At 26.7% G+C, this 26,056-nt stretch overlaps 1 protein-coding gene across 6 annotated transcripts in view; it reads right to left on the bottom strand.

The window, feature by feature from the left end:
* Positions 1-26,056, bottom strand: part of LOC111627986 (muscleblind-like protein 1) — a 198,943-nt gene that overhangs the window by 30,787 nt on the left and 142,100 nt on the right. The gene's annotated exons all lie outside the window — the stretch shown is intronic.

Below are 26,056 nucleotides of genomic sequence, written 5' to 3'. Positions count from 1 at the left end.
TTAGAAAAATCTATTTTATAAGCTTAAAAGTTCAACCTGTATTAATTAAATTCAATTATATTTTAATGCAGATATAGTTAGAATTTTTTTAAACACAATTAAGTTCTCCTAAAGAACAGTGTCCCAAGTTTGAATACCCACGTTTTACAGGAAATGGAATTTTAAAGTGTTCTTTGAATAACAAGTTGATTTAGAGTAATTACAGTGATTTGTAAACCCACTTGTAATGTGTATTGAGCAAATTTGCATCTTCTTGTGTGATCCTATTGATGAGATATTTTGTTTTTTCTGGGAAGGTGACTTGAGCTGTCATTCTAACCACTATTTAAATAAGACAATCTAACACGTTTTTTTTCAAAATACCATCCAAACAATGAGGCTGATATAAAATGACAATGGATGAGTTTAACATGTTAATCTCCATAATCAGAGTCACTGTTATCAACAAAGTCAGACCCCACCAAACTTTCAATAAATGAAACTGTTTGGTTTAATTTATTGATATTGTTGAAGTTTTATCAAATCATTGAGTTTCCTTTGCTTTATAAGTAAAATTTCCCTTATAAGTTCCTTGTAACATTTTTGTGTAGATGTGTTGCTAAAAAGACACAATCTTTTTAGCAAAGTAAATGTTTGCATTACTCTTCCATCCATATTGTATACTTCACTAACTTCATAGTTATGGCTGGCAGAAAAAATAAAGATTTTGCATTCCTTCCATTCACAATGGTTTCTTCTTTTTTCCCTTGAAGTTCAGCATTTCCTTCAGAAGCACCTGGCTTGTCAGGTTTGTGGTGGTCGGCAACACTGTCTACGGGACGACCTTACGATTACCAGGTGAGTTCCTCGCCCCTACACCGACAGACTCAAACGCAGCAGTTTTCGTCCAGCAGCTCAAAGAGCAAATGCATCAACTGACACCAACACCAACGAGATGTCACGGGACAAAGAAAATATTCATCCCCCAGGACCTACAGTGCTGCACCCACATTTTTGTGCAGCACGACTCCGTACGGCCACCTCTGCAGCCTCCGTACGACAGACCATTTCCCGTACTGCAGCGTGCAGACAAATTTTTCAAAGTCCACGTATGGCAAAAAGAGACAGTTATCTCTATAGACAGACTTAAGCCGACTTACTTGTCTGGCGGAACACCTTTCACCAAATGAGAAACCACCAACAGATGACAAACAAGAGACAGACACTAGACAAGTTCCCCGTTCAACAGAAGTACAAGACCCTAAACCATCGAGCACCATGCACTTGAAGCAAGAAGCCGAAACCAAAACCACAATGCGCTCCGGAACGCGTCCGTTTCCCAGCACGTTTCTCTCTAGCGTCACGATCGTTTACACTAGGAAAGGAGTATTGCAGCAGTCAGCAACACTGTGTCTGACTACCGTCCCCAACCGGTGTGATGTCAGAGGTCGAGGTTGACCACTTTTCGGCTCAACATGTTTCGTTTCGGATGCCTGTCTTGAGTGCTCCGACCTTTGTCTACATGATCGGCGTTGTTATAACTTTCTGTACATAAAGTTGTAATTATCGGTAAATAAACTAGTGATAACAACATTCAGATCCTTCCTTCAATCCTAGAATATATAACTCGACTCCATGACAATCCTGTTCATGGATGCAATCGGATTGACTGATCTGACTGACTTTGACTATCTAGAGCAGTGTTTCTCAACCTCTAACGAATCGTCGCCCCCTTCAGTAAAACCGTTACGTAGTATCGCCCCCTTCACTACAAAATACCGATGTCGAGGGCCAAGACTAATGCCAAATTCGTACTGCATTGAATAGACTAGTGACTAATATAATGTTATTTGTTTAATTATTGTACGATATAACAAATAAAATATCTAATTATTCTTAATACAATGTTTTACTATATCGCCCAGAAAATTGTTTTTTGCCCCCAAAATATAAATTATTACTAATCGCCCCCTCAACATGGAAAAACACCCACATGGGGGAGATAGCGCCCCCGTTGAGAAACACTGATCTAGAGGAACCATTAATGGTCACCTCAGGTTCACACTCCACTATGTTTTACTTCTCTACCAACTTGTACTGTCTTAAAGTTGAACACTGTCCCAAGTCATGGTGGTTCATTTGAACATCATCCCAAGTCTGAGAATAGAGATGATGTTCAATTGTCCCCAAAGTTCTAATATTATTTACAGCTACATAAAGCTTGAATTGGGATATGGTTTTGCAGGAGATGCATTTAGGCATGCAAAGCTTACAATCAGCATAATCAGGAAATTGTGAGTTACTGACTTGGGATATTTTACCAGTGATCTTAATTTTTAATAGTCAAACTTGAATGTTCTTAGAATTAAAATTTTATAACTTTAAATGAATTTAATCAAAAAATAATTTATTTTAATTAAATAATTCAACTACTGTCTATATCAATTTCTAAATCATTTAATTCATTCTAACAATATTGAAGAAATTATTTAATATTTAACTTGAAAAAAATATAAATCAAATAGAGAAAAAACTGAGAAAATTAGTCCTTAACTGTTTAAATTATAAAAAGAAAAATTTAAACTTTTTGTTTGTAAAATTTAATGCATATTAAAATAATTTATTTATGAAATATTTTAAATAAAGTTATTATTTTAAAATCTTTAATATTATAAATTATTCTTTTCCGTTTTGAAATAAACTAAAAATCCATTATATATTAAATAAGATTAAAAGTATTGAGATAGAGTTGAATTCTTAAGAACTTGCAAAATATAAAACTGATTAGTGTGTGCAAGATTTTATATTAATATATTTCTAGATGAATTAAAATTTTATAAATTTGATAACAAAATTATCAAATATTAATTTTTAGGTGATTTAATCATTATTTTTATGCAGTATTTGTATCAAACCACTAACTTCTATATTATCTGTTGATATAAAAAAAAACTAAAATTCAGTTTTTAAGTCAACAGTTTAAAATGAGTTTAATTGAACAGATTAAAAACAGTTTGAGTAACTAATGTTTAAAAGAAGTTCTTTGGTTATAGTTCATTAACAATAAGAAAATAATTTGAAATATTAATTATTTTAACTCCTTTTTAATTTAAAATGCTTTCAAGATAGCATTATAATGCAACTTTAAAAAGAATAGTTATTGCTTATGCAGAAGAGCATGGAAATACAGCTGACAAACGTTACTTGTTTTATGGCATTTGTATTGTTTGGTAACTGAACTATTTTTTCCTGTAATTATATAGTATATTACTGTAGGTTGTATAGTACGTATGGTAATAAATTCTGCTTGTGCTACGGCTCTGTTAAAAAATTTTTAAATGGGTGAGTCACTTGTCCCAATGGTCCAAAACTATTCTTCAATATGAACAGCAATGTGTGGTAAGAAAACAGGAACAAAGAAGACGGAACTCTTGGTCTTGGTTCTAGGAATTATTGGAAGGAAGGATGGCAAAGTTTAACAATAAAAAATGACTAGTCAAGATCACATCTACAGGAAGAAGCAGACAAAGTTTTTTAATGTAGAAGATTGGCTGGCAAACCTTTTTGAGCCCACATGCCACCATACAGTAAGCATACTTAACTTTAAAAATGTTTGTGTGTCCAAAGTTTTAGACTTCAAATAATGATATTTTAATTTATTAAACAAATATGCTTTAATTAGAATAAATGTAAAAAAGCTGATTGAAAAAAAAGGTTGATCAAATGATCAAATGATAAACTGAAAGGATGATTGAAAAAAACAAATGATAAATCAAAATGTTATGTGCCAGATGATTTCTCCTTACATGCCACAGATTTGCCATCCCTGGTTTATTGTGTGTATCAACAGGAAACTTTGTTACAAGTTTCATAAATTCTACCGTATATATTATGATAGAACTTATATATATATAATATACATATATTGTTAAGAATTGAGAAATTTTAATGAGTATCTCCCATTTATCCCACTTATGTTTAACATCAGGTTGTTAAGGTAAAATTTAGACATTTCAATTTTTTCTACAAACAACTGGAAAAAATGTTCTAGAATGTTCAATGTGGATATATAAGTAGAGTAACCAAAGAATGTTTAATCACATATTTCATTGGAAATAGATGCATCAGTAATGTATGACAATATGAAACTTTCAAAAGAAAACGTTTGTGAGCTATTACTCTATCACTTCAAAAGTGACAACAATGCACTGAAGGCTTACAATCTGCAAAGCATTTGTTAAAGCATTTATGGGTGAACAAAGATCAACTAGCTGTTGTAAATGTCAAAGGGGTTATAGTGCAGGAGAAGGCAATAATCTTTGTTTTGTATTATCATAATGCCACCCTGCAGATCTATATTGTCAATATACAGTTTAATGACAATACTTGATATATGAGACTTTCTTCAAAGACAAACTCCAGTCATTCTGTACTCAAAGGATTGAAAGTTTGCAGCAAAGGTGGTGAAATATGATTGATATTGATGGTGATTATGATAGTGATTACTTACCAAGCTAAACTTATTGTTGATGAGTTAACTGTCAATAAAATTTTTCAAAATGTCTAATACCCTAAATGTCATTATAACCTAATAAAAGAATTTCTTTAAAAACTGTTATTGGTTCATTTATTGTAGTACAGTGGTGCCTCGTATAACAAACTTAATCCATTCCAGATGAATGTCTGTTATACGAAACACAGATTCCCATAGAAATACATGTTAAAACATATAATTCATTCCGCAGCATAAAATAACCGTACTGTACCATAAAAAAAAAAAATGAAAATGGAGCAGTCACCAGTTATGCCGGGTAATTAGATGTTGTGAGGAGAAGGGGAGGAACACTTTCTTCACACAATCATACAGATACAGACTTTATACACATTGCAGCAGGTCTCTGTTTATTGTTTTTTAATTGAAGTTAGATTCAGGAGAAGCTACTGGAGCTTGCAGGGTCAACTCCTCTTGTTCCATCCTTTGATTTTTGGCAGCTGGCTTCTCGAAAAACATGTCCAAGGTGGTCTGTTTCTCTCTCTTCTTCAACACCTGTCGGAAATGACAGGCAAGGGTGTCATTGTAGAGATCATTGATCCTGTTGGCCTCAGCTCTGTTTGGATAATGAGTGTTGGTAAACTCCTGAACCTCTCCAGATTTGACAAGGAAGTTTTTGTCAACTTTTACTCCTTCTGATGATTTCTTGCTTTCTTTCAATTGAAATCACTTTTCTGTTTTTTTAGAAGCCATGATTTGCACAACACTTGAATAAATGTAAATACCCTGCACTAAGGTGATGTACGTAATAAACAAGGGAGCAAGCCGAATCCCAATGGGAGCTCTGTACTTCAGATATACTAATAATATATTCTAATAATGCTAATATATTATAAAAATAGCAGATTGTCATTGGCAACGGCAAAAGAGTGGAAATATCATTCGCACTTGTTCGCAGAAAGTCCATTGTTTGCCTCACGTAACTGCCGAACGGAAAATCTGTTCTTCACAGCCAGTCCGTTCCTGAAGTAATGTAACAGCCAAACAGAAAGTCCATTGTCTGCAGCGTCCATTATACGAGGCACTCACTGTATTCTCTTTTTCTTTTAATTTTTGCTTAAAATTATATTAACACATTAAATTGTTAAATTCCATTATCGTACAGTCTTTCTAACTAGGTTTTACCTAACAAACTTTAATAAAACTAATTATTTAAAGATTTTCTCCTGTAAAAAAATCTTAAAATTCAATTTATAACTCATGGTTTGTTTTGTAATAGTATCAATATCATCTTAGAAATGAAGAAATATGATAATATGATCAATTATAGAGTTAGGTTAGTATATTATCTCTTAAAAAATTAATAAGAGATTTTATCAGTTAAAAAAACTGCACAAATGATGATAAAATATAGTTGTAGTCATCAGAAGGAAAAAATAATTTAACTTAACATCTCATAAAGCTTACTTTCTTTAGTACCAAAAGCTAAAAAATGTAATTTCATGGGAATATATAGTATTATCATACTTTATACAATCTTTTTCACTAATAATAAAGCAGATTGTTACTATAGTGTACCTTGGTAATAAAAATATATGAATGCTTCTAATTAAATAACCAACTAATGTTTTCTACAAAAGTAAATTTACATTTACATTGAATATAGCTTAGTATTATATTTTTTTTGCACAGATGTAACATTAAACTGATGTAGACTGATAATATAAACATATTATATTATCATTTTATTAGATNAAATAACATTGTCGAAAAAAGGAATCAAATATCACATCAACAACGAAAGAAACTTATAACTCTCCTCTTTAATGCAAACATTCAACCATCGAACAATGGTATTCTTCTGCTGCAAGACAAAAAGTTCACAGTTAAAGTCCGAATTCGTTATTTTGTTGTGGTCCCGGGAACAACTTTAACCTCCACACCTGCTAAACCAACCCTACTTCCCCCAATAGTTGATCGCATGACGAATTCTCCCGCCACGAAGCTATAAAAGTGACTTCTGTCCCCACCTCGGGGGAGTTTCTCATCAACGGTCGGACTAAAGTGATTCAAGTCTCGAAGGATAAAATTTTTCTTTGTGCGTCGATCCCAAGATAAAGAACTCTGGTTTCCCTTCTACGTGAATTTTTCATAGAGGTATGAGACGATAAATGCGAATCTCTCCGTGTATTAGGAGCTAGCGAACAAAGTTAAACTTTCGTGATGTTAGAGTTTGTAATTTCGTTAATCTAATAAATCGTTGTTTCCATTGTTAAATGGTGTCATTTGCTCGCATATCGCCTACACCTTATCGACTATCCCTCTCTCCTCCTCCACTCGACCTGACAAAAAGAATTCCGACCCCTCGGGATCGAAATTCGTAACCATCCCTGACAAGTGGGCAGTTTTCACCAAACTGTTGCCGACAAAAAGAGTACGACCTCGTCATACCCTCGGCGTCCCACATATGCTTTAAAATAATATATGCAATATCTACAAAACTAAGTAATTATTATGTGAATCAATTTTCTGTTTTAATCTAAAAATAATATTGAGTTACAATATATAAAAACAATCACGATTTAATTCAGTGGGTGATCGGTTAAAAAACAGTTCGGATAGGGAACAATTGGATAGCGAACAATTTGAATAGCGAACAAAGTCTTGGAACGGATTATGTTCGTTAACGGATTATGTTCGTGTCTGCGTTGAAACACACTGTGTTTCAACGCAGACATTTCTCTCGTTAAGAAATTAAGCAAAGCGTAAATAGATGGTTCGAAATACTTGTCGTTTCACTTTTCTATGACGACAAGTATTTCGAACCATATATTTACGATTTGCTTAATCTGTTAAAGAGAGTAATGTCTTCACCAACAAATGCTAAATTGTAAATGTTTTTATAACGTGTACTCGTTTATTAGTTTATTGTTTTTATATTAAAACAGAATAATTGATTCATATAACAATTAGTTAATTTTGTAGATAACTATGATTTTAATTAAGTATCATTTAAAGACAAATAGTTACAATTATTACAGTTGTTTTATTTCAAACATATCAGTTATTTTAATAAAGTTAAATTTTCTGTCAATATTCATCATCTCTTACGTTGCCAATTTTTTTTTTTGGATTGATACAATTGATTTTTGTGTTGTTTGACTGTTAAAAATTTACTGCTCTTGTCTGTTGTTATCTTTGGGCCTTTTACATTGTATAAATAGTATTTATAATGCATTTTCAAACAAAAATGTTAATGCATATTAGAATAATAATCAAATGCAGACTGGATGACAGAAAACATTAATAATATATTATGAAAATAAAAATAAACTGCTAATTTTTTAGTAAAAAGTAATAAAAAGTCATTGGTAACTGCTGAAAAGATAAATGAAATGAGTTGATTAAAATAATTAACTTTAGTATAATATAATTTAGCTTAATTTAGCTTATAATTTAACTTGAAAATAATTTTTGAAACAGTATTAACATAGAGGCACCTCAGATGGCAAGTTTATATAGATGACTGTAAAAAATTTGTGGTGAACTTGTAAAGAATGAAAATTATTTAAAATTATATTTAGGCTTGGATTTGGGCAAATATGAATCTGATTAATCTATTAATTTATTATTAATTAATGTACTTATGTTGAGTGTCATGGGTGTCCTCAGAAAATTTTTTGGTGGGAATTGAAGACAAATAATTACATCAATAAATTTTTAGTTGTTTAATTTTTTGGCATTTTTTCCACAAGTAGATTATAGTATACAGTACTGCATTAATGAGTCCCATGATCAAGAGTGTAAGATAACATATCACAATCACTTTTACAATTATAATTTGTGAAATTTTTTACTTGGTCCCAGGGGCAAGTACCCCTTTAGCACTCTCTGTGAACACTCATGTTGGGTGTGCATAACAATAATGTTAAAAAGAAAGAAAATGAACATTTAAAAAATTAAAATATAACCTGCATAACCCATTACAGTAAATAATTCACAGTTCTTCTTTGTTCCTTTTCTTTTCATAACTTTCTATCATTGTTATGAATTTTTGTTCATTTTCCATTTTTGTGATTTTTCTGTGTTATGAAATTTGCTACTGTGAATTCTGATTAATGTAAGCATTACTTTAATGGGGCTGACTGATATTAAAAATCTCCCAAGCATTTTCAGGTCTACAAACTCATCTATAGAGAAACACTAAAGATATTTGTTGACTATATTCTGAAGACAAACCTGTAAACTCAAAAACATTAGTGAGATATAAGTCAAACAAAAGATTTTGTTTCTTTTTGTATTATAAATGTTTTAGACATATATTTGGTGATTAAAATTTAGTTTCAAATAACTTCAATAAAAACTTATTACTGTTCTAACTAATTATTTATAATCATTTGTATATTCGTTAGACCAATATTATTAATAACTGCAAAAACAAATCAACACTAATTTGTTTTGTTCAATCTCATAAGGTTACTATAAATTATAATTATCTAATAATAATTAAATATTCTTTAAAAAACAGACATAAACAAAATGAATACAAGTAATAAAACTGATTATATATTTAATACTATATTTAATCTATTAATACATAAATTTTTTGTTTAGAGTTTTTACTTATTTTTTTGAATCTAATAATAAAATAATGTAACGAGTTCTCTATTCCTCTTATCATTTATTAATTATTTATGTATGCAAGTAAATAAAATTATTAAAAATTTTATTGTAGAACTAATTTTGTAACTGAATTTTCATAAATTATTACAATATAAACATTTTTATTGCAAGATAAATAAACTGACAAAAACGCATACTTAAAATATTTCAAAAAAATTGTTATATCCTTGTTTTAGATTTATATGCTTAATTTTAAAAAATATATTCATATTATTTTAATATTTATAAAAATATTTCAATAAAATATTTTAATGGTTATCAATGAATAAAAATTTTAAAATATAAATAATTAAATATAAAAAAGTTTATATTAAAAATTAATATAAAAAATTAAAATATTCTACAAACTATAATAAAGCATATATATTTTTTGACAATTTAGTTAAACAATATAAATTTAACTAATCTCTTGCACTTTCTCAATTCTGTATTTAAATTATATTTCTTTAACACCTTTTACTGTCACAAGCACCATAAAAATTTTATTTATTTTTGATATAATAATTATAACTTAATAAGGCAGCAAAATTGTGTTATCATAATGTTTTCATAAATATTAAAGGCTGAATATTTTACATGTATACTATCAATTATTTATAAATTAATTTTAAATAATTTTATAACAACTAAAAGTCTAAATTTAGGAAAAAAATGTTCAATCAAAAATTTGTAAAAATATTTTTATAACCTAGAGATTATATAATAGGAAATTTATTAATGAAGAACTGAAAAATTCTATAGAATTTATAAATATAAGTATCTTGATTACTTGTTTATAAAGTAATTATATCAGTTATTATTATAAATTAAATAATAGAAACAAAAGAAATAAGATTTAAGAAATGCAAATTCAATTTTTTATTTTCCAAAAAAAAAAACCAATCTAACAATAAATACAGATAAAAATAACAAAATTTATTTTATATCACTGATCTAAAAACTATCACTGTAATCATTTACAAATGTTTTTAGCTAATTCTACACTCATTCTGGTTTTCAAAACAAAAGAAATAATAATAATATTAAATTTCTTTCAATATAAAAATGGTAAACAAGTTTAGTTAGAAAATTTTATTAGCCACTTTCATATTGAAATAAATTGCTTATTCTTTTACACAAGTTTATAATTAGAATTACCTAAAAAATTAATAAACGAAGATTTTACTAAACCTATATTCTTTTGAAAGGCTAAAACATCAATTTATTTCTTCAAAATCAGAAACTCTATTATTTAATGTTTTTAAATTATTTCCATGAAGGAAATTATAATTAAATAATTTTTAATAAAAATATTTAAATGGTACACAGATACTAATTTTAATTTCTTTATTTCATTTTATAGCTCATCTTTTATAACATTTACAAAAGAATCTTGTTACTTGAATTAGAATTAATTCCTTTCACAATATTTTTCCAAAAAAAATTTTTTTTTTTTAAATTAGATTAATAAATTTGTATTACAGAAATTTTTGTCTTATAAATATTCAAATGTTAGCAATATTTATTAATATAATTTTTAATTAATAACTATATATAAATAAGACTTCTACATACTATAATTTAACTATAGACTGAACAGATAAAACAGTTTTATAACAACTATTTAACAAATATAAAAAACAAAAACAACAATCTAAAACTTAATGATTATTATATTCTACTGTTTTATTAATATTTTATCACATTTTCATAATAGTTATTCAAAAACTTTAATGAACACATTGAAGAGGAATATAACTGTAATGAAAATGTGATAAAATATTTGAAAAATAGCATCATTTTTTATCACTATTAATATCAATTAATATATAATGTTTTTACATTTTTACAATGGTAAAAAATTTTGCAATAGGAAAAAAAACTGTTATTGAATCTAAATTTTTTAATAAGAATTAAATAAGAATAGAATGTATCTTACAATAAGTTTTCATTTATATCTGTTTATTTTACTATTATACAGTTTTATAAAAACAAATTAATATAATATACTGTATTTCATTGATTAACCTCAGGGAATAAAACTGCTGTTAAAAATAAACCCTGGATTGAAAAAGATGAAAAGCTTGAAGAAGTATTAAATAATGTAGTTTAGAATGACAGGTAGGGAATTTAACTAAAATTTTACCTCTTTAAAGTGCCTAGAGTCAGACATTTTCAATTCCAAGATATTTTTGGAAATATAATTATAAATATTGTCAAATACTGAGTGTGAGAAAGTTGCAATTGAGTTCATAATTTGAGAGCTTATCAGCTGAAAAATAATTAGAAAAACTTGAATTGGAGATGATGAGTTTGAATCAGAAGACGGTGATTTGGGTTAATTATGAAAACAACAATTATTTAAAATGTTGTAGCTGTAGCTCATAAATACAGTTAATAAATGGTTGTAATAGTTCCAAAAAATGTACAAATAATTGCAGTATTTCTTTCAACTTTTACCCACTCATCTCCTGTTGTGAGGTAATAAATTGCAGCCTCAAAAAAACTGTAGGAATACATACTGTACTGTACATTTTAAAAACCCCTCAGGTTTAACCAAGGAAATATGATATATCAGAAAAAGTGAAGTGAATGGTAACAATACAAAATATATTATACAATATATTTTAATCAAAATGTCTATTATGTATATCCTGTGACACATGGAGTGTGCACCCAAAATCTGTATTGTGAACAACAGATTCTGGTCCCATAGGAAAACAGAAAATTGAACATAATAAAACAACACTTAAATTTTATATTCATAATTCACTGACAATTCAAAACAAATTTTCATCAATTTTAATTCTTATTACTTATTTTCATCATCCCATCCACTGCACAACTGTATTAGAACAGTTATTCATATGTACTCATAAGTGAAAGGTCTTCTATAGATTCCTCAGATTGGACGTTTTTGACTTTAATTCTTTAAAAATAACCTTAGGTTTAATATCTTTTTACAAATTTATAGCTGAAAAACTTTTAATCATTCTGATCATTAACCCAGTGATCTGATAAATGTTGACATGATCCATTATAAAAGAATACATAATAATTTTACTTTAAAGTGTTTGTTTTGATAATATCCTTTTTTATTTTTATTTTGCATATTTTACATTCATTATTGTTTTTCTGTTTTTGTTTAGCTTATTATATTATTTTGTTATATTCCAAACATTTACAATTTTTTATATCAAATTTTATAGCTACTATATTATATAAAAAAATATTAGAATTAAAAACATTTCAAATTTAGCACAATTGCTCTTTATCAGTTTTCATTGAATTTTGTTATTGATTTAAAGACGACACTTAAGTACTTTGAAATGTTAAGTAGTCATAAAATTTATTCCAGGTTTTCTTATTTTCAATGTACTGTAATACAATATTAAATATTGTGTTATCTGAATATAAGTATTACAACTAGAATGCTTTAGATATAATATCTAAGCTTTGTCTTAGCAAGTACCAAATGTATTTTCATTATCTATTTCTGCTTAGCTGTGAACATCATTTTTATTGGTTTTATACTAAATAATTCTAGAAATGCTAATGTGAATATCAGTTATCACACTAAATCATATTAATAAACTATAGACTAATGAGTAAGATCAGAGGTATCATGCCAATTTAGTAGAACACATTTTATTCTTAAATAAAATAACTGCTAAAAAGTCTTCTTGCTACATATTATTACTAAACGTCTATTTTTCTTTACTTTTTTTAATACAGTTCTTTATATAAACATTTTAAAAAATTAGTAGGTATTTTTCCTCTAATATAATTTTTGACATTTTTTTTATAATTAAATCACATGTGAGATTCCGGAGGGGTAATTAAGTAATTAAATTAATTAGTTACAAATTAAGAGAAGTGGGAAAACCTCAATTCCTTTTTCTCACCCACTTGTGATATTCGGATAAATAAAACCGATCAAATATCAGTCTAAGTCAACAGTCACTAGTATGTTTGGACTTATCTTACAGTCTTAGTCAAGACAGTCGATTATTAATGATGAGAACTGTCAAATGAATGGAATTATGAGGTACGAGGAACCATCAAACTGGCTAGAAAATAGCAATAATTCTGCCAAATCATCCAGTTCATGACAGTCTATATCCGTCAAACCAGGACATGACTCAAACTTAGAACACTTAAATCATCAAAGTCACCTTAGTCAATTCTCATGCACAACACGTATAAAAAGGGCTCACACCCGATCATCGGGGCAATCACTGAAGAAGACCAACTCTCTGCTGGACCTCACACTCATAGTCTCCATGACAGGTCAACCAACCATTCCGAAAGCATCACCATCCAACAAATGCCTAACAAGGTATTCTGTTTGCTAATTTTATGTAAATTCTCTCTCGGTTGACTTAGGTTAGATTTAATCGTTAAGAAATTAGCTACCTGCTAGCTTTTGAGTCCAGGTTAAACAAAAACAACATTAATGCTACAGAACTTTATTATGTTTCTTGTCTGCTGTAATCTTTATTTTGTTTATATTAAATGTGTTAAGTGTATTTAAATGGTTGTAGTAACTCGTGTATTACCAACACCTTATCGACGACTGCACTGACCCTCATATTAAATGGTAATAAAAAGTATTTTCTAGATATTTTTTTGTTTTCAATAAGCAATGCTGTGAGAATTGCAAAAATTCTTGCAGACATGTTGTTATTCAACATTATCTTGATCTGTTAAATCTTTCTTGTGAGATTTTTTTTTTACCAGATAATCATAATCTTTTGAGCATGAAATGACAACCACATCTACAGACAATGTTCTGGGAGCAAAAATATTAACACCTATTCATATGATTTTAGAATTTTTTTCAAACATTCAAACTCAATTACCTAAGAAATGTGATTCTGAGGATAGCACTACATTTCCTGAAGGGCTTCATTTACATATGACAATAATTTGGTGTAACAAGATATAATTACATCAATACCTTCAAATTTTGAAGTAAGAAATAGGCATTAGTCCCCTTTCATATAAATACCTAGAAATACCTTGACTTCCCACATCAATCCTAGAAATGATCAAGAAGATATTAAAAACAGTTGAAAATTAATGCTAGTTACTTCACTTTCTGGTATCAATTGATAAAAATCAGTGATGCCATATCCAATAGTTTCAAATTATAAACTTTTAAAAGTATCTTTACATAAATATAATATTACTAAAAGATAGCATTTTAATATTAATACCCAATTAACATTCATTTATATAATGATTTGTCATTAAAACACTAAGCATCATTAAAAACAAAAATTTTTTCTACTAACAATATCTATTTATCCTCTATAAAATTCTCTTATGAAACTGTCATATGAAAAAAAAAAATTTGTTGATTAAAAGAAATTCATTAAAGATTATAAACTATAAATAGCTTATGTAAACTGATAGAGAAAATAAGAAAACTGGCTTTTTCTAAAAGTTAAGATTGGCTATGAATAATAATAATTCATATAACAACATCATGTGCAACATCAGAAGAGAAATACAATAGAATCAACTTATTATAACACAATATTGCTAATGGTCATGTAATGTTATCAGAATTAGTACATCCAGAATATACAAGTTAAATTTATAAAATTTTGATAATTATAATCAGAGTTTCAGTTATAGTTATCATAATCTTCGGTAAACTGGCATTTTGAAGTTGTCCTTTTGCACTATCAGCCTCAACAATTGGCTGGTAACATGCAATCATTATTTGTATTTTAAATGTTACCATTTTAATCATTGATTGCTTGCATTACAGTAGTTTAAATTGCTGGAATTTGTTACTCCTATTATATAATGGCTGAATTACTCTTAATTAATAACAACAAGCAAAAATTATTGTGACATCATCGTAATGCTGGGTTGCAATTTTTAATCATGTTTTTAAATTTATTTAATTTAAAATATATGCTCTTCATCTCAAATTAGTAATGTCTTGCCCCTGTACATCATCCCAATAACAACAGAGTCATGTCAATCATTTAAGTAATTCCATTCTGGAGAAAATTTTTGAATTAAAATCACATGACTTCTGGTCTAGACTGGAAGTTCATATATAGTTAATTGGGGCCTCCTGTCTCTAAGCTTTCCATATCTGGTCTCAACTTTCATCTATTTAACATCATTCTCAAGATTAAGGAAGGACAGACAGATGGATGACAGTGGAAATTTACAGGCCTACAATTTTTTCAAATTGTAGCCCAATAATAAAACTTAATTTTGACATTATTCTTTTAGATATTTAACATACCAGTCAATAAAACCAAAATTTCTATTAATTATAGTTTTATCTACTTACCCATTTAATATTATCACTCAAGTATCATTATCAGTAGCCTATAGGAAAAACCCAAAGTGATTATAATAAGTGGATTCTGCTGTATAAGAAAGCAAAAATATGTAAAGTATGGTATAATATTTGAATTTTCTTCTCAGTGCTTACCATGAAATTCTGAAAACAATTTAATATGGTTATTCTTATATTCTCTTCTCTTTAAATACATTTATCTGTCTCAATAATAATCATTTAATTTTCAATTACAAATACATCTGTTTATGTACAAAAAAAAAATCATTATCTTACATTCAACATAAAATGTATACAGTCATATAAATCAATTTGGCTTATAAGTCATTCTCAAGATTTTTAGCTCAAAATTCTGGTTTAGATCTATACCTACCATATATGTTGATCCCTAAACAAATTCCTCATTTTAAGCAACTTAATTAACCATTCCTACACTAAATCCACTCATATTACTTGATCACATTTAATTTTAATTTGGTAATTTTTTTAAATAAAAGTTTCAATGGATTTATTACACCCTGAATATAAATTTACTTGTGCCAATGAGAACTACATGCTATGATTCTTATTTATACATACCTAATTTCCAGTTAAATATCGTGTGTAGATATTTTTTGTATCAAGCTATTATATATGTTAGAGAAGTGGAACACTTGTTATAGGCGTTAAAAGTCACAGAAGTCAGAAAGTTAACACACAATCTATGCATTATAGGCAGGAAATTCAAATACTGTTATATTTCTTTGAAATAATAGTTTTATTCTGGCCAAATGAAGCAAGATACAAATATTTTCAAAGTCAATAATCTGTAATACAGATCTTTGGATATATATTAAAATTTTAAATGTAGTAAATGAAGTAAAACTTATTCTGTCAAATAACTTTTACTTCATTCTATATTTAGTTATTATTGGTGAATATTTTATTGTTTTGTAATAAATTAATTAGCTAATGAGCAAATATATTTTTAAAACAACATACAGTGGTACCTCAGGTTACGAACGCCCCAGCATATGAAATTTTCAGGATACGACATGAAATTCGAACATATTTTTGCTCCACGATACGAACAAAAACTCACCATACGACGTTACATTAGTTCGCATTTTTCATTTGTTTTTCTTACTACAGTTATTTTTTTAAATGTATTACTTGGCTTTAATTTGAGTATGTTTTTCGCGTTGGAGCGAATTATTTGGTTTTACATGTAATCGTATGGGAAAAGATGATCCACCTTACGACATTTTCATGATACGATCTCAGTTTCAGAACGGATTAATTTTGTATCCTGAGGTACCACTGTATTAAAAAAAAAACTATTAAAAAGTGGACTTTATCAATCATAATTTATGGGGTGTTTCATACCATAATTTGCTGTAGATAACTTATGCTTAACTATATACCACCACAAAAAACTGCTAGAATGAAAATAAAACCTGCACATCATGAAATATGTACCTTTGAAGCAGTTATTAAAACCATGGTAAGCAGTTTATTAGATATAATTTCAAACATTCTATTTTTTTTTTCTTATTTTTTTTTTGTTTTATTTCTGTTAGCAGTTCATTGTAGATGTAATTATAAAACAAATGAAACAAAATAAATGGAAAAAAATAGAATACTTGAGAAGAAACTTCTTAAACTGCATAAATTTTGAAAATAAAAATGGTTCCTGAATGACAAATTTTTTGTTTTACTTATTTCTGTTTTATTTATCTAATAATAATAATAAATGCTAAGATAAAATTAAAAAATTAAATAAAACTGTTAATATTAACAATATTCAATGGCACAAATTTATTTGATAGTTGAATACTCTGCTCTTATTTGCTGTACAGAACTAACATATGCTAAACTTAATAGTTGGTTTCTAAGTAATACTCTGATGAGAATCATTATATAGAGATGAAAATTAACAAATACTTATTAACTTTCAAGATCTAAGGTCAATCTTCTATATTTCAGCCAATAACAATTTCACTGGATAAAAATTTATTCTATCCAATAGAAAACTAGTACGTTATAATATCAATTAAAGAATGGATTGATGTACTGAAAATAAATGGGAATGAAATAGAAGCCACTTCTAGTTCACTCCCATTTATTTTCAGTGATAAATGTGATATATTTGTGTGTGTCTTGGTGATTTCAAGAAAAATTGCAATGGTAAATGAATATGTCAGCAATATGTATAATATTTTTTATATTTTCTAAAGAAGCCTTTGATAAGATAAATGAAAAGCTGTTTGATATGTTCATAACTGCAAGTTAAAATTGGCAGATAATCTACACCTGCTTTCAGATTTATTTTTAAATGCACAGCCTATGGATAACAAAATTATGGTAATTATATATTAAAAATTAAATTGTTACATTACATATGTTTATTGCATGGTCTAAAACTTATTTGAATACAAATCTAAGAACCACTTCTGAAAACATATTTGATTAAAAGATGGTTATGAATTTTTTTTGTAATCATCAAAATGTAGTTCTGAATCAGTTATAAAATGAATCAGAACCAATATTAAAATTATCTCATATGAATATAAAACATTAATGATGCTATGGATTTAATCTATTTTTAACAAATTAAAAAATATTTTAAATTACACTTTTCTGAAAAACATATGTACTATATAATATACATTTTCTGTATTTGTAAATTTGCTTAATTGTAATCAGTGTAAAAATGACATAGTAAAATGTTTAATTTTCTGTTAAAAATAAAAATTTTTCCTTGTGAAAACTATTTCAGATATTAAAATATTTTATTAGTACTATAATAATAAAATTTAATTTCATTAACCAGTACAATTTTTAGTAGCAAAAAAAATCAAAAAATTATAATGATAATGAAAATCAAAAATAAATCAAATCAATATTCTTAATCAGTAAATCATGTAACATTGCTTTGTATGGATACCAAAAAATCTTTAACAAATGCATTTGGCACCAGTTGAGCCATCTTCTTGTACAGTTATAGTTCAGTTTTTGAACTAGCTAGCTTTAAAATTTATTACTACTACAAGAATCTGTAAATTTTTCGTCCGATGGAGATTATTTTTTTAATAAAATAAATTTATTAAAAATATTTAATAAATGGTAGTCCCTTATTGGGCAGACTGTCTTCAATTTTACTACAAGAATATTTAATATAAGAAACAAAATTCATAGACTAATAAATAAGTACTTTATTACTACACATTTTTCTACTTTTTGTTATATTGGATTCTTTCATTATTTAATTTGTCAATAATATATTTAATTTTTCATGAAATCATTCTTTTATTTCTAATTACACAATTCCTGAATTTCAAATAAATTTGCAAAATCAATAAACAATTGCTGTTTTATATATTAAATTAACAAATTCAATCATATCATATCCAATGAAAACTAAAGTTATATTCTAATGATCAAAATATGAGAAATACATTCTAATAACAACTAGAACAATAAAAACTGTACAAAAATTACTTTATGATTATTAGAATTAGTAATAAATATTAAGTAAATTTAAAAGTATATTAAATTAAAGCAATATGTACATTATTTTATGTTATTGTAATTTATAATTTAATTTATAATACTTCTGTAAACACTATGATTTTTCTATAAATATTGAAAAACATTTAATTTTCATACAAAATTCTTAAAATACTTCTAAATGTTTGAGTTATAATGTAAATCTTTAAAAATAACTATGCTAATATGCATTTTCAACACAGGAATTAAATTTAAAGAGTACAGTAATTACTAATAGTTAATTTTTTCATGATAGATGTTAATAGTCCTAGAGAGTTAAACTGAATTCAACAGAAGATCCAAAAATCGTGGAAGGGGAGCAAAAAATGGAAACAATATGCCTTACAAAAGTTTTTACCATATGAGATATCTGGCTTTATTCAGGAAAAATCTTCAGAAGGGTGCAGCTGTGTCCTGTGAACTTCATATATTTTTTTAATTTCCAATTCATAGAAAGCTTAATAATAATTAACTAATAATTTAGAAATATCTAGCAAAAGATCACTCAAAAGTAGAGTAAAAGTAGAACTCAAACTCAAAGCAGCAAACTGAACAGAAAGCATCATCAATTATACTATCTTAATATTACAAGCTAAACTTTTTTCTAAATATACAAATAATTTAAAACCAAATATAGTGATAGGTATCTCATAATATCAACTGGACACAGTATATACCATGTAGCTTTTCAGTGTACTCAACCAAAATGAAACATTAGATTAATATATATATTTCTGTATATTGATACTCTTTATAGCTAAAATTCTATCCAATTTAATTATGCAAAAATTGTATAATCTCTACATACCTTAACTGAAATTAACAAATTAAAAAAAATTCAAAACTTTTGCCATATAATCTATATAAACATCATTTAAGAATTCTTCTAATGATTTTAATATGACAAAAATACAAGATAAACATTAAATAACAAGATAAAAATTACAAGAAAGATCAGTGTGCATTCTATCTATGATTAACTTGAGAGAATTATAAGTACCAAATTTTAAAAGTACAGAATCTGCAGCCACCGTATGAAATTTGAAAGACAACTAAAATCTTTACTTGGACTAGCATCAGGCAATCAGAAAATTGCCTGGTAGGCTAGAGTAAATATGACTGGTCATGACTGTTTTATATTAATTTTGAAAATCAAATTATATTTTTGTTTTATTATTTAACTGTAATTGTTTTTTGTAGTAAAAATAAATGCGATAATTATTATTTAAGTGATTAAATAAAAAGGTTATAATAAATAAGAAAAAGTGATCATCATTTAAGAAGCAAAATTTGTATCAAATAAAATATAGTTTGTATATATTTATATGTAATATGATTAGCAAATTATTATTTGCTAATTTAAAATTGGTACAGGAAATGTTACAAGTTCAAAACACTTGTAATAAGTGTAACTAATACTTGTATGTTTACAATACCATACTTCAAGAGATCATTTCTTACAATATATTTACACAATACATATAAAATTGACAAGTGAGGAGCTCCACCTTCCAATGAAGCCATGGGGTTTCTATAGCACCTACTGAGCACACTGATATATAGTACATATTGAAAGTCAACACCACTTTGTCCTTTTGTAATGCAAGAGGGGTCATCTGGAAAAGAGTGGTTCAGAGTAATGTGAGATCTAAGTATTAAGGGTATTTGCCACATTTGTTTGTACTACTGTATAGTCCGTTGTTAGTAGCCATCTTAGCAAGACAGAAGTTTGTAACCTTAGTTCTTTTTTCGTTATTATTATTATATCTGAAACAACCATAGAATTTTTTAGTACATATATGCAATGACCTATGCCCACAACCCTTCAATTACAGATCACTTCCTATTAGATTCTAGACTTCTGTTTTCTTCCATGTTTCTTCCTTCTTTCAAATTGATTAACCTGGACAATCAATGGTCAGGAAGTCCATCACATGATAGGGAATCTTGTTTGTGTGTATGTGTTGGTCAGACGAAGATACAAAGATGCCAGCAAACTCATTTACTTTTATTTGTCAATGGATCATGTTGTTGTTTACCTACAACTGGTCATCCAATAAACATCTCTAAGCCAATTTTTGTTTTAAGATCTTTCAAGCATAGTTAAGATCATACAATTTAAATAATCAAAGTAACAATTAAAGTACTCCACAGTGACTACAGTGTTTAGATTATGTCATGTGACTCTTTAGTTGATTCATACTTTCTATCACAAGTTTATTTATTTATTTTAATAGTTGTCTTATGATTTTGATTTTTTTATTCATAGTAATATAATAAGTAAATAAGTGAAATAGAAATACAATTAATAACATATTAGATATACTAGAATGAATTCTATGGAATAAATGCCATTCAAGTACACTACATTAAAATAATAATAAAATACAGTCGACCCCCCTATAACACGGTAGATATGTTCCTGTTTTTATGAATCCAGCTTCTAGAAGTCCAGCCAATCACAGCCTGGTACATATGCAGTTTACGGACTACGGCTGTTTGAAAGGTTTCTTCCATAAAATTAATCGATTCTAGACTAATTCGACTCAACATTTCCAAAATACGTATAATTTTTTGGGAATAATCCATATAAACTATGCTATAAACAAAAAATTGTAAAATTACTTACCGAGCGTGCACCGTTCGACTACGCCGTTGCTTAAGCTTGTTTTCATCGTGGAGCTTGTCATCGAATGGAGCTCCCGTGCTTCCCAATAAATTATTTTTTTTTGCGAAAAATTCGCTGAACTTTAGAGACACCATTAATATAAATATAATTTTTATGGACATTAAATAATAAATGGTTTTTAGTAGGTCCGCTTCTCGTTTAAACTCAACGGTTTGTGCAATCCTGTCACAACAAGAGTTGGCGATGACGTTTTACTGAATTATAGGAGTTTTTTTAGCATGTTTGTACAAATACTGTTGCAATTTTTTCACCGTGATATAGGAATCCAAACTATAGGAACCCGTGTTATAGGGAGGTTGACTGTATTGTCATTTTTTATTGTCATTAATTCTGAATTTTATTTCAATATATTCTGGTAGTAAGCATAGTTAATAAGTATTAACAAAAATTATAAACTATGGGATTTTTAAAACAGTTCAGCAAAATATCCCATAGGCTACAAGTTTTTACCATGATCATAATTTGGCTATTAATTTAATTGAACAGTGTTTTAAAGGGGGAACTATTTGCAGATACAGCAGTTTTAGATCCAAAGTCAAGTGGATATTCAGAAAATTCCTTGGAAGTTTATGCAAATTAATTATAACATATTGTGAAACGGTCACAAAAGTCAATTTATGAGGTGAGTCAAAAGATTTAAGAAATAAATGAAATAATTTAAAAGCAAGCACTGAAGACGTATATGAAGCTTATGAATCTGAAACTGAATTATAGGAACAAACACAAATACAGATTTAATGTGCAAAAAACATAAATAATTATTTATTGTTGTTTTAAATTATTACCAAATTATAATTTATTTTGTAATATGTATAGTGACCTATATTTAACCTATAAGTATATTTTAAAGTTGTGGTCATCAATATAGGTTGCTTTCAAGCAATTATTTTCAAAATTAAAAATTTTTGAAAATAGGTTAAAAACATCATTATGTCATGATCATTTAGAATTTCTAATACTCATGTTATTAGAATTGATAAAACTGGATACATATAGCATAAAGTAATTTGGTTAGTTTGTGAAAATGTATCTTTTATTAAAAAATATTTAATGGGTTAATTTTTTATATCTCTTTATAAATTATATACTTTTCAAAACACTTAATCAAAATTTTTTTGGGGACTCAACATCTTATAGATTGCAAGGGCTAGTCAAATTTACCAGTCTGCCACTGCTTCTCTCCAATTTTATATTTGTTTCAATGTTGAAACATTTAAATTTGAACTGCTATAAAAGAAAATAATTATTTTTACAATTTCTTTTCAAAGTATTTATCCTTTTATTCAAAATTTTGTTTAATCTTTGGCTTAAAACTCTAAATACAAGTTTTAAAATCTAGCTTAAGAAAATGAACTTTGTTTTTTTTTTGTATTTTTGTATTTAAATTGTATCAATTTTATGATAAACTGTATTGATAATATTTATTATTATTATTATTTTTTTTTTTTTTTGGATTTTATTAAAGATCCATATTATATACATTATTTATCATTTCATTTTTATAATTCTGAAGATTACATATATAAATTTAATTTTAATATGAACAAGTTTCAAATTTCTAAAAAAGTCCTTAAAACTATATTTATTTACATTGTTTTAGTGCTAATATTTGATTTCTGTTAAGTTATTTACATTTTAATCAATTAATTTTGCATTGTATTATTATTATTATTGTTGTTTAAATTACTGTATATCATCAATTTAACCATTAATTAACAAAACAATGTAATTGTGTGGCTGGTTGCCATCAAGAATGAATTTTGAAATATATATTTCAAATTCATTTGTGAAAGAGGTAATCTGCTTCTAGCTTTTATGATGTTTCTGAAGATGAGTGCTTCTCATTCATAAATCAATAAACTTTAATTATTTTTTCAAACTCCTTCAAGATATTTTCATTAATTTGGAATTGTTTAAACTTATCTATAATGTTATTATTTTCATCTACTATAAAAGATAATAAAATAAATCATTATAAGAAAAATAAATGATTTCTTATCCTAAACTTTATAAAATCAAAACTCTTTAAAAAATTTTTAAATCTTTTATTATATTAAATACTTTGAATGTTTAACGTCATCATTAGAGTAATGCAAGTTCTACAATATAGTTAAGAAATAAAATCTTTGAAAACTTTTGATATAAATAAAATATCTTAAGTTTGTTAAACTACTATTCTAATTTTCTATAAAAATATAAAATCTATTTTTAATTTAAAACAGTTTAATATGTTTTGCAACTTTATTACTTAACAAATAAAAATAGATAAATAATTCATTCAAAATATCAAATTAAAAAATAAGCTATATACTGAATAAGCTTATATATACACATATATAAAACACAATATTGCTGCCTTTATAATAAATTAAAATATTAAGCATCACAATATGGATATATAAAATATAGATGGATATGCAAATAAATTTATTTAAACATTTTATATCAAAGGAAATAAATAATACATATATTTTTCATGTCTTTATTAAAAAATTTCAGTTAAAAATAATATATTTATTCATAAATACATAAATATATAAGTTATATCTGTAAAGAGTTTTATATTTTTAAATGAAATAATATTTTAATTTTTAATGCATTTAAAAATTTTAGACATTAAACTTACCAATATTTTATTCACATAAGTAACATGATTTATAAAGTAAAAAATTATAAAATATGAACCAATGAGAGCACAGTTTTGGAGAAAGTTCATCTATACATAAATCTCCATCATAAAAATTAATTTAACATGTATATATTTTAAATTTTCATTCATTAATAAAAAATTACAAACCAAAGAATGAAGTTTAAAAATTTATACATAAAAATACTACTATTAAACAACCACGAGAATGTTCCTGTGAAGATACCACACAATCTCAGCATATAGTTATATATGCTTCATTACAAATAGTACAATATTTCTATTTTTAATGAAGCTATTTAACTATATGCTGAGACTAAATTAAGAAATAGAAAACTAAATTAAAACTGATAAAATAAAACTATGTACTAATATTAAGATACAATAACCATCTTATTATTTCAGTAACATTGTTTAGCAAACATTTCCATCTATAGTGATAAACACACCTTACTTTTCTAGCAGATACAAACATTTTTGGCTTTTTTGAGAAGCCAAAAACATTTGTAACACATACAATTACCTACTGAAAAAATAAGCAAGATGTGTTTATCACTACAGTTACATTTATTCCAGTTTGGATAACTCATTTTCAACTACTTGCTAACAACTCTAATTTATTCTTTTGAACATAAAAAAATTAATACTAATGAAAAGTTTATATATAAATCACATACATATATATTGTCATTAAATTCTTGACACATGTTCTAAAATATAATTTATTTAATTATTTTCTACATTGTAATTTTCCTAGAATATTGTTTATCCTGATTTTTTACAGGTTTGAGATATAAATTAAAATTTTTTCCACACTGTAATAAAAACTTGAAGATAGTTATTTAAATAGTTAAAAAATACTTCTTAAAATATTACTAGTATAATAAGGAAAATGTTTTTCTATCAAAAACTGATTCAATAATATTAAGATGGAAAGTAACTGAATGTTTCAACTCAGAACAAAAGTAGAGATTATCAAATAGAATAATATCCTTGTAATAACAATCAATTTTCACAATAAAGTTAAAGCATACAGATGTACTTTCTCCACAGACTAATTGCTCCAACTTATCTAATGTTTAAATTGAAAAGTGAAATATGATCATGCATAATAGTTATTTTAGTTAACCTTTATTTACTAAATATAAAGGTTACTACATTTTAAATATTGTAAAAAACAATCAAATAAAAATTGATGTATAATTTTAATGAAAACATTATGATCATGCAATATTAATTCTTCTACACAAAAGAATATTAATTTTATTATTGGTCCAATAATGTATATTTATTTCCTCTGTTTAAAAATTTCAGCTGGCTTGGCAGTGTTAATTTGAGAAGGAATATATAAAGAGAAGGGGTGTTGTGGTGCTTGTAGACAGTTAAATAGTCAGGCTGGAAAAGGGAAAGAACATTTTTGCTTTATATCTTGAAGCAGGTTGGCAAGCATTTCCAAAACCATATTCCACCAGTGAGAAGTGCAAGAGATTATTCAGTTTACTACTACACCAATGAAACAAAGTGCAACTTCATATTATTTTAGAAATTATAATTCATAATATATATGGCTTCAAGCAACAGAATTAAGAACCATAACTCTATTGTTAATTTCAAACTTAAGAAGTTTTAATCTTCATGCTATCATAAAACAGATTATAATTCTGAAGTAGTCTTATAATATTTAAATGTCAAGATTATTTACAGTGTTTTAAATATAAAAATGTAATATAA

This window comes from Centruroides sculpturatus, unplaced genomic scaffold (assembly GCF_000671375.1).
Source record: "Centruroides sculpturatus isolate CEXI.00-Female unplaced genomic scaffold, Cexi_2.0 scaffold487, whole genome shotgun sequence".
Classification (NCBI taxonomy): domain Eukaryota; kingdom Metazoa; phylum Arthropoda; class Arachnida; order Scorpiones; family Buthidae; genus Centruroides; species Centruroides sculpturatus.
The sequence above is the reverse complement of the archived record's forward strand: the minus strand, read 5'-3'. Positions and strand labels throughout refer to the sequence as shown.